This window comes from Limulus polyphemus, unplaced genomic scaffold, assembly GCF_000517525.1.
Source record: "Limulus polyphemus unplaced genomic scaffold, Limulus_polyphemus-2.1.2 Scaffold181, whole genome shotgun sequence".
Taxonomy (NCBI): domain Eukaryota; kingdom Metazoa; phylum Arthropoda; class Merostomata; order Xiphosura; family Limulidae; genus Limulus; species Limulus polyphemus.
Window position 1 is genome coordinate 787,501 of NW_013665791.1, and position 9,539 is coordinate 797,039.

A 9,539-nucleotide genomic window follows, 5' to 3' on the forward strand; every position below is an offset into this window, starting at 1 on the left:
GAGAAATTTGAACTGAACAATGATTGTGCCCTCACGGGTTGCAATGGTGAAGCCAATTTTTGGCGGGTCAGACAAATTATTGCCGCGAGTCACTAAGTGACCCGCGGGTCATAGGTTGCCAACCACTGGTCTAAACAATATTTTCTCCAAAATAACAATATTAATATATTTTTTTCTATCTCTGTGAGATATAAACACAGTATAATCCTTCTCCCTAGAGTGATAATATCAATACCTTCTTTGTATCCAGTGTTACTCCCCTATACAATCTTTGTCTCAAAAGTTATAATATTAATACATTTGTTGTCTCCAGTGTTACAAAACCTATACAATCCTTCTTCCCAATGTAACATTACTATTACATTTTTTTCCAAAACTGACAAAACTAACACTCTTTCTTTTGTTTCATGACAATTTGTAAATGTTCCTCTTTTCCACAATTTCAAAATACTAACATATTTTGTAAAATAACACACATGTCCAGTTCTTGAACATAGTTTTAACATAGTACTTTTCTCCACTAAATGACAATACCAATACAAGTCTTCTATATTTAGTAAAACTATGAATACGTTCTCTTAAGTTATAATGTACTAATAAACGTATCTTCTGTGTAGATATAATATGAATGTATCATTAAATAACTTTATAGTTGCATGTTTTCTTTAGAGGCCTTTATTTTATAACTAAACTTTGTAATAATTATTAAATATATATATATATATATATATATATATTATTGTTTCACTAACAAGTAGATTTGCTTTAAAATAAGTTATTTCATTACCTGTTTGACCAGGGCCCGCTTCTTTTCTTCTGCCTGTTCTTCCTTTATCTGAAGTTCTCGTTCAAACTGAGACTTCAGTGCTTGCATGTTCACTTCTAGCCGAAGTTTGGCATCTTCTGTGAGTTGCAGTTCATCCTCCAGCTCTTCAATCTGAGTTTTCTGTTCAATTAGCTGACTTTCTAAAGTTTTCTTGGCCCACTCAAGCTCATGCACCTTCGAAAGTAAGTTTCGACAGATCAGATATCTTTTGTATGCAATTAAGTAGTAGTAATAATACCATAAAGATAGATGCAAACTTTTACCAAGTAATAATCAAAGAACAGAATCGAGTTAAAACATTCACAGTATGTATTGGTTGACAGTTAGCTTTCATCCTTTAATTGAACAAACAACTTTTGTTTTTAATGCACTGTAATCCACATTCAATATATAGTTACAACGTTTGTCTTTGCAACTGTACAAGTAATTAATAACAGCTGTTTTCTCACTATAAATTTAATTCTGAGGTAATAAGTTCTAAATTGGAAATAAAAAGAAATAAAATAAGTAAATTTGGAAAATAATTGTTCTACATTTTTTAGTTTATTTTGGAAAATGTTTACATAGTAGATAATATTATGCACATCAAAGACCAAAAATGTTGCTGGGAGAAGGTTTCAGTTGGTCTGTATGACATAGAATTAATACTGAAAATGGTTTGGTATTAAGATTACTGTATTTTTTTCTGTTAATTAATTTTCTAGATGTGGAAAATTATAATAATCTCTATTAATTACGTTCTTCTTCTTAAATCAAAGAACTCATTTTAAAAGACCTTGTGGCTTGGTGGTTAACATGCTGGACTTTGAATCTGAAAGCTCATGGTTTGTGTACAATTGCAGCAATATCACACTGTGCACTTTGGGTCACTATATTCAATATAACAGTGATGGTCAAGAAGTTGGTGGTTGGTGCTCTTGACTAGCTACCATCCTTCTAGTCTATCAGTTCAAAATTACAGATAGCTAGAGCAGATAGACCTCTTGTAGCTTTGTGCAAGTTTAAGTAACAAACAATTACACAAAGACTTTAGAGCTTAAGATTTTCAGTTTCAAAAACAAAGCAAGAAGTCATGGTCCAAATGTTATTCTCAACTTATATTTAAGAGTTACCCTTAAGGATCTTATTTTTAAAGATTTTAAAACAGGGATTTAAATTCAAATTTGTTTCTAAAATTCTAAAAACAGGTTAATTCATGATAAGGTATTAGGGCAAAAAGTACTTTTTCAAAAGATAAAATATTTTCTCATAATGTTTTAACTGGTATTCTATTCCATCCAAACAAGGTTAATAAAAAATATATCTTTATTTTCTGTCAAGATCAGTTCTTATCAATTTAACAGAAAAAAAAAGTTACATTTTTGTCTGCTGTTCCCTGTGTGTTGACCAGTTCATCCAGTTCTGACTGAAGTGACCGACGACCTCGCTCAAGCTCTTCCAGCTGATCATTTTTGCCATCCAGCTCTCGAATGAGAGACAAAATTTTAGTTTCCTTTTCTCTGACTTCACGTTCAGCATTATCTTTTTCCTGATTCATCCTTTCAGATACTGCTTTTTCTTCAGCAAGCAACTGATCAAACTTGCGTTGCTTTTTTTCAAGTTCAACTACCTTCCCTCGATAGCTTTCTAGTTCAACATTTAAATCTTCCAACTAAACAGGGAAAAACATTGAGTAAAAAAAAGAAAGTTTTATTTGGCATTGCAAAGCAACACCATAAGATAAATACAAGGACATTATTTGATTAATTTTCAGATCATAAGAAAGTTAAAAAATGTATATATATATATTTTCTTAATGATGGTTGGTTTAAATTAAGCAGCTCTGAGCATATTTACAATTTATTACTATACATCTTTCAGCTTTATTCAATTAAAAGTGAATTTCTTAAACTTTTAATTGTCAGTATCTATTATGCATCTTTAAAATACCAAATGTTTACTGAATTCATTAGAAATATATTAATATAATTTTGAAGTGGTTAAAATTTTCCCTAAATTTACCATTTATCAATTTAAAGCAACTTGCAAAATCAATTCTTAGTTTGAGTTTAAATACTTAAATATAGAGTGACAGAAGTCCAAAATTTTCTGAGCCATCAGTGTGTATATGTGTTTATTTCCAAATAAATCTCTCTATCTCTGGGTATGGAGATTTTTTTTTTAATGTGTCTCTGTATAAATACTTGTATGAAAGAATCTCTAAGATTCATTTATTAATAACAGATTTCATATATGAAAGTCAACATGTTCTCACCTCTGACTGGAGATTTTTCTTTGATTTCTCTAGTTTATCATTAGATGCTTGGACTTCTTCTAAATGATGTTGTAATGATTCTAAATCTCTCATTAACTTTTTCTTCTGTTCTTCTAAAGCACCAGTTTGTTCTTCACTTTCATAAACTTTCTTTTTTAACTCATGCATCTATTGTGATTGATCAGTTAAAAAAACTTTGATAGATACCATTATTTTGATTAATCAATTTAACATATTTGGTTTTTCTTTACTATAAAAAGCTATGAAGACATTAAACAAAAAAGTGACATAAAAAATGATTATCACAAATTATACAATAGTTAATAATCACCTAATTTGCGTGTTGTGGTGAACTGAAGTTTTGTAACTTATTACAACTAACTGTTCATGTTTTTATGCATGGCTTTTTTTTATAACACTAACAAATTTATTTTGTTAACTATAAGTTTAATTTTTGTAACTTTGAAATATTATTCAAGTTAATATGAATATTTTCAGCAGGGAAATATATTCTCTCTTGTTTAGCAGTTTTTTTTTTAATTATCATACAGTATTTTTAAACATTTATACTTATTTTATTTCAAATATATTAGTCAATTAAGTTGCATTTATTTCATTCTTAGAAATCATAAGAAGCAAAGAAAACATACTTGAGTAGTTAAGTATAAAACCTGCTTCTCCAAGTTCTTTTTGGCTTCTTCTTCATTTCCCAGCTGCTCATGTAGGTTTTCACAGTCATTCTCTAACTGTCGAAGTTTTGAGCTAAAGGCCAGTTTCTGTCTGGTTTCTTCTTGGAGAATTTCCTGAAGCAAAAGTGATTTAAACATACAGAAAATCAGTTTGAAGACAAAGTTTATATGTTATGGAGGGGATCTGATTAAAGTACTTAAGATTGTAAAGGGAATTGATAGTGTTGATGTATCATCTTTTTTCATATTTAAGAGTGAGAATAGTAGGACTAGGGGACACAAATTTAAATTTTGAGAAGGTAGGAGTCATCTTCAGCTAAGACAGTTTCATTTTTCTAAAAGGGTGGTTGGCCTTTGGAATGGGTTGCCTTCAGATTTTGTAGAGGCAGTAAGTTTATATGAGTTTAAGAAAAAGCTTGATAAGTATATGAATGATAAGGGCTGGGTTTAAGATTTAAAAAAAAATGTTAGTTTAGTTCAGAAGATGGAACAGCTGAGGTGGACCTTGTTGTCCCAAAACATTATGTTATGTTATTATGGACTACCTACCTACCTGGAAAACATGAGTGGGTAACAACATTTGGATTCACTTTCATAGGTTTTCATCAGGCCTGTGGTTCTATGAAATTTTCTAGATAATGTCATAGTTGCATGGCTGTTATAGGAAGCTCTTATGTTTGTTATTTCTTACTGGTCATTGAAGGTTAAACTCAAGTGGTTGATTTTTGGTGAGAACTAGATTGTGAGTGGTTGCTTCTGATGAAACGTGAAAGTCAATTGATATTTTGTTGGTTACTGAAATTTTTCCACACAGGTAGTCTATACTACTGATCATCAACATATATATATATATATATATGTGTGGTTACTCCTGTCTGGTAAGTAATGTAAGACTTGTGAGTAATTAGAAAGTATTATAAATCCAAATGAAAAACTCAAATGTGTCAATGGTACACAACTATTAAAGTTAACTAGTACATAAATACCAAATAACTATCTGTAATAAGTAATTCGTAGTTAGCTAACTAAGAACAAATAATATTCATATACTTAGATAAACCTATACAGCAATTAAAGGCATTTAACCAAAATATTAGTCACTTATGGAAATTCTAAGCACTTCCTTGTATTTTCAGATATTATTTCCTTATTTGATTTAATTCTCATAACTCTTATATTTAACTTTGATAAAGAATTCCAACAAGCAAAAGCTTACTCTAAGTTCAATTCTCCATTGTTAATTTCATTATTGTTTAATAAAAACACCAAACATATCTAGGCATATGTCCAAAACAACCTAATAAATGTTATAAGCTTAATATAAATATTAATCCATATAAATATCACACCTACACTTGATATTTTATGGAATTACATTTGTAAATTACATAATTGTTTGCACATCCTATAAAATCTGTTTCAAATAACACAATAAAAATTGGAATAATATTCTTATTAACAGTAATTTCATTAGTTGTTCCACAAAGTCTTAATGTATGTTTTTAATTTTCTTTCTTTTATGAGTTCAGGTGTGTATGTGTGTGAGTGTGTGTGTGTGCGTGTGTGTTTGTATGTAAATCATATATATGTAAATATAATCCATATATTTTATATATATTTATTTTTCTGATTCTTTCCTTCTACCATTATCAATCTCTAACTTGAAGTTGTTAATCACATAGCAGCAATCTTGAAATGACAACACTATTTTTATTAAAAAGTATTTATCTCATATTTAACTCTTTTTAGATGTTTGATACAAATCTAATATAATTTGTTCATTACATTTCCTCTACCATTCTTGTTCTTCAAAACAAATGTAATGCTAAAATCTTTAACAAATTATATTTCTAAGATTTTTCTGTCTCTTTTCGCACAGTTCCCAAAACTTCATTTATATGAACATTGTATTTAAATATGAATTACATACGGAGGACATTTGATTTAAAATAATCAATCAACATCCTGTAATGAATATAAAAATAATTTTTATAAAAATATAAAATAAGTTTTTTTGTGCCTGACCGAAGTTAAAGAAACATCTGCTTTATGGTGAGATGTGAATTAATAATACTTGTGATAAAACCTCACTTGACTGCAGCTTTTTTTTTTTTATAGGAGTTTTAAGTTCACTACTTGTCAACATTTGATAAATTACTGTTCACTTCCAGTATTCTAATGTAAACTATTCTTCAGAAACTTGAAGGAAAACATTTTTCTGGTTTTCTCATCCCAAAAACAAAAAAATTCAGATACCTGAGTTTCAGACAACTGACTTTCAAGAGCCCTGGTATTTTTGGTTGCTTGAGTGGCTTGTGCCTCTACCTTTTCCAACTGATTGTTAGCAGCTTCAAGCTCAGACTAAAAAAAACATTTTATTATTACTTGAATAATGCTATTGCCACTATAAACAATTAAATGTGTATTACTAGATAACCACAATGACTCTAGATTACAATATTACATATAATACTAAAACATGGTTTTGGAATTAACAAATAAATGAATGTTACTTGCTAAAATATAGCCCTCAGTGGTTATAACTAACCATGCTGGGTTTGTTTTCTCTGAGCCCAAACCCAAGTCAAGCAGCTGATATAACCATATTTAGAATTTATCTTTATACCCTTAATATCTTAAATTTGTCAATAACACTGATAAACATATATTACTTTTCAGGTCTTTATGTATGAGTTCAGAAACCTTCAACTGATTTTCTGACAGATTTACAGATGTTTTTGTGTTGTTCATCCTGAGAAACTTGAATTTTGATTCCATGAACAAATAAGCATAAAGGTAAAGGAAAGTCATCTGCAAAGCATAAAACACACATGCTCAAATACTACAGCCTTCATGTTATATCACTCTCTAGATCCAGAGGTGTAGGAGGTAAATTGAAAGTGGGGATGGTAAGGTTTATTTGACCAACCAAAGTAAGGGAATGTGCATCACAGGTGCACCCATTACAGCAGGGGTCCAGAGCTAACCTTAGGCCCTGGAAGCTCTTGGGTTCTGGATTAAATTTTAGGCATTCTCCTGCTTTTCCTGAGAATAATGTTTCTAATTTTGATACCTTTTTACTGGGATAGGTTGAAAAGTGGGGGAGAGGCCCCATGCTTCCTATACCACTGATGTCTATTAGATAGATCCAACAAGATTCAACTCTATCAACAATAAAAGAAAACAAACTAAGTTTAATAGTTTTAAATGTTGTATTAAAATAGCATGTTTATGTAGGAATTTACTAACACCATTTAGTACTATCATACAAAAATACCACCAAAAGCTGAATAATTTTCCATATTCTATGAAGGACAGCTTTTATACACTTACAATTTTCAATAATATCCAGCTTTAAAAACATGAAAATCTATATTTAGCCTTCTTTATTCTCTTAATATGTTTATGATCACACACACATATACATATACCTGAAATTTATGAACACTCTTCAATTACATCATTTTGCTGCTAATTTAAGGGGTGGTCTTACTTGAAGTTTTTGAACACGCTCAATAGCATCAGCTTTGCTTTGATCCATATCTGCTAGTGTCATTATCATTTCTTGCAGATGGTTTTCCAGTTGTTTCTTCTTTCGTTCTGAATCTTGTCGAGCAGCTGATAAAGTCTTCAGCTCACTAGTAATATTCGAGTTCTCTACTTCTAAGTTAGCTTTTATCTTTTCCAGACCAGATTTTGTCTAAAAATGAACACAGAATAAATTTCACTCAGCTTTCACTTTTTTGTACATAATCTAATCTATCTCTTATAAATAAATGAGACATAAACAAATAATTCTGTTGATTATATCACCTTTAAATAGACACTGAAAACAAGGAGAACAAAATAAAGGAAAAATAATTATCACTGACTGTCTACAAAAATATATTATCCTATGAAAAAATCAAAAGACAACCTTTTTTATAAACCAGAGAGGCACATGAGAAAATTTATTACAGAATATAATTCCCAGGCCAAAATGGCTACTAATTCAAAACATTTGATAAGACCCATCTCACCCCGCAGTATGCAGCAAGATGAGAAGACCAATAATTATTCCTTGCTAAACTAGTTGATTAGAAGTAAGTTACCCAGTGGAAGATCCACCATACTACAGGTGATTATCATTATATATACACACATGATAAGTTCCATTATATCAGAGCTGTTTTACCTTTTTGGCTGTCTCTATCTGGTCACTAAGTTCCTGGACCACTTGGCTATGCTTGTGACGAAGTTCAGCAATTTGGTTGGTATGAGAAATTGCCTCTTCTTCAACAGTTTTCTTCAGCATTACTAGCTCTTGATCTCTCTTAGTTTGAAGCTCCTGCTGAGCAGCAGTTGTATCAAGAGAATCTAGCAGTTCATTCTTCAAGGCTTCTAGTTCCTTGAGAATTACAGAAAATGAGATAAAAAACAAGAATAAGTCTATATTACACAAAAGGTTATAAGTTGTAGAATAAGGCTATATTACATAAAAGGTTATAAGAAAAACATATATAAGTTGTAGTTTAAGCATAAGTTGCTATAGCAGTGATCCATTTACTTATCAAGAAAACATTACTCCAAAAAGCCTGGGTTTTATTTTGCTTATTATTCATAGTAATAAGGAATAAATGAATTCTACTTTCACTAATTAAAAGTGATAAAATAATCAAAATGACTATGATTACAGTTGTAAAATGTAAAGTTTACTACAACACTTATCAAAATATTTTACAATGAAAGTCTCAATGAACAGCCACTACTATGACCTAGAAATACCTAAAATGTGGCTAAACTCATATTTCAAGTACTAAATAAATATAATTAAAATAATTATTATGTATAGTAGAGTTGCAAAAAGTTCTTCAATTAAAATATTTTACATTCATTCAGTACCCTTTCAAGATTTAGTAAGACTATTTCAAATATTCCAAAAATGTTAACTAAAATGAATACCTCATTCAAGTCTCTCTTCTCTTTTTCTGCTTTTGCCCTTGCCTCCTTCTCAACTTCCAGGTCTTCCTGCAATTCTAACAGTTGATTCTCAATCTCACGAAGAGTTTTCTGGGATTGAGCCTTGGCTGCAGCTTCTTCATCACACCTAGACAAGAACAACATATGTCACATCTAGAAGCATGATTTGTTACATCATAATTGACAAATATGTTAAACTTGCATATACTAAACCCCATTAATGAAAGAAACACAAAAATTAAAAATATATGTGATACAGTATAAAATCAGACATTGCTAAAACTATCTTTCTGTATGTAAATTAGTCACATCTGAAAATAAAATATGCTTAAATCATGAAATCCATTCAACTGATGAACTTTAAAATACATCACGAAGAAAGTATAGCTTTTTAAAATGTTTGTTTGTTTGCAGTTAAGCACAAAACTACACAAAGGGTTATCTGTGCTCTGCCCACCACAGGTATCAAAACCTGGTTTCTAGCATAGTAAGTCCACAGACATACTGCTGTGCCACTGGGGGGCATTTTAAAAATGAATTTGTTTTTGTTTGCTGTGAAGTCTTAGGTTGTCAAGAAATTAATGCCGCTTTTTTTAGATGAAAAACCCCGAATAACTTATATATCAAAACAAAACATTTATTAAATGAAATAGTCTCCATTCTTATCGATGATGCTTTTCCATCTTACAATCAGGTTGTTAATGCCCTGATTAAAAAAATCACAATTCGATGTCTTCTTTAACACCTTCCACATTTGCACACATTTACCCATTAATATGGTGTTGCAGCAAACGAAAAATATGGTAATCTG

The 9,539-nt window shown here is 30.3% G+C and overlaps 1 pseudogene; it reads right to left on the bottom strand.

Annotated features, from left to right (window-relative positions):
* The window catches only part of LOC106478119, a 54,196-nt pseudogene that overhangs the window by 14,132 nt on the left and 30,525 nt on the right, over positions 1–9,539 (bottom strand).